Consider the following 2,391-nt stretch of genomic DNA (forward strand, 5'->3'; position numbering starts at 1 on the left):
TGTGGCCCACATGATTTTGCCTAAAGCAGTATGTATGCATTTATGCAAGTGGATAACAGCTAAATGTGTAAATGTGGGCGCCTGTATCAACCTGAATTTAATAACTCATTCCCTGTTGTGTGCTCAGTGCAAGTGCAGCCCTGCTGTATTTTTGAAAGGTCTGAAGACACGGGCTTTTAATTTTTATGCATGCACAAATGGTTCTCCCCTCTCTGATTGGTTCAGACATGTCACATGAGGCCTTTAAGACCCGCCTATTTGCCTCTAATCGTCACTTTCCCCTCCAGGATCCAGCCCCTGTCAGATGCACTGGGAGACCTCTATAAGGAGTTTGATGCACTGAAGGGGCAACTAGTACAGCTCACCTCCAAGTTCGACGGGGTGGAGGCATTCACAGACCAGATCCAGGAGGGAAGGTTCCCCCCGCCCCCCCAAAGGGTGGAACGTCCACCGCCCCCCCGGAGGGTGGAGCGCCTGCCGACGCTCCCCCGGAAGGAGAGCCCTGCCCCACACACTGCAGAGGGGCGCAGACACAGGACTCGCGTCCTGGTCCGAAAAATCCAGAGACCCCAGGCTTGAGCGTTTTAGGGCACTCCTCCATCACTCCCTCATCCTCATCCTCGCCCTTTCTCCCTTCATTCGTCTTTCACATTTCCATCTGTCCTGTTTGCTCACACTCACTGCTTAGAACACAACCCCATCTGGCTTCCAGGAAACAAAAATGCAATCGTCCTCAGGTCGGGGAACTCAAAAGCATCCTCAGACATAATAAATTTACATAATTTGCAGGCAAGACATCAAAGTCATCCTCAGCCGAGATCTGAAGCTATTCTGGCGAGTGTGCTCTACTACTGTCCTTTTGGTAATGGTGTTTACTATGCTCTTATTTTTAATTCCTTAACCATGATTGTTATTTGTATATTAGTAAGAATCTCCAAAAATTTATACATAAATACATTTTATTTTATTTATATTGTTGAATATTACATTGTTGAATATCTTGAGCTTAGGAATATATGAATTTTAACGCAGGTGGAAACTCCTGTTTTAGAAATAATAATTACATGGAGACTTAATAAATAATATTCATGACCTCTGCCCGTCTACGCCCAACACCATATAATACGACTTCTCCTACTGGTTCTTCCCAAGATTTCTTCCAATGTCTCATCCAGAGAGTTATTTTTTTGCCACTGTCACCTTTGGCCTTGCCTTCTGCTTAGGTCAGGGTATATCATGAAGTGTATTTGCGACAATTCTGTTGTAAAATGTGACATAAATAAAACATGATTGATTGAAATCATACTCATTTTTATCCTGAATGCTGTTTAAGCAGTGCCTCCTCACACAAGTTCATTAATTCCAGTTATTTGATTGCACTCCAGTCCTATAAATAAACTGCTTCTATAAATAAACTACCATAGAATAATATGTCCTGTGGGGGACATATTATGTTTAAATATCACGTTTACTTCTAAACCCTGAACAGGTGGTGCTGCGGGAATCAGGGGATTCTAGAGAAAATCAATCATATAACAAACATGTTTGGAAGTATCATAGCTCAGGTTGTCTTACATTTGTTTTACAAAATTCGAGGTAGGTGTACGTTCTAGACAATGTTCTGATACACACAAGAAGAAAAGCACCAAGAAGCACCATCTGCTACAGTATGTCACCACACAGCATTCAAATGATTTTATTTTTGCAGATGTGAGAACTTTCTGCAAAATAAGATAAACACCCAGAGAATGCTATTTATAGCAATCTCAATTTCCTTTACTTTCCTGTAACTGAAAGCATTACCATAGGCTGTAGTGATATTGCTTCCTCTCAGTAACATGTGCAGTCTGATAGAGCCCTCCTCACACCTGCAGGTCTGTAAGCAGACACAGGGCTGTCCCTCTGAGATGTGAAAGGAGCTGAAATAACTCCCTCATTTGCATGGCGCTATAAATCCAGCTGGTGTCTTTCAGTTTCAGTAGCTGGCTCTCTGTCGCCCTCTGCAGGATCAGCAGGGCTTACAAGACAATCTTCTTTAAACAGCCGCCTTCACAACGCACACAGCATCGTCCTCACATTTCCATAACATTACAACAATGCGACAGAGTTGCTGGGGAGGCATAGTAGTGCTGGTTTTGAGCCATGTCTAAAGAAAATAATATTTTTTGTTGTTCTTCTATTCCTTTTCGTGGATAGTTGTACTGGTGCATACAGACTTGTCCTATTGACACTGACAAATTAAATATGTGCTGTTTGAAAGCGTCGCTATCCGCACGTCTTTTGTTTCATTAAAGCAATCTAATTAGGACTACTGCCATTTTAAAACATGCATCTATATCTCTCTCTTTCACACAAGGGCCTAGGCTACATACACACATACACACATCAGCA

The sequence above is a fragment of the Anguilla anguilla genome, chromosome 17 (genome assembly GCF_013347855.1).
Source record: "Anguilla anguilla isolate fAngAng1 chromosome 17, fAngAng1.pri, whole genome shotgun sequence".
NCBI classification, from domain to species: domain Eukaryota; kingdom Metazoa; phylum Chordata; class Actinopteri; order Anguilliformes; family Anguillidae; genus Anguilla; species Anguilla anguilla.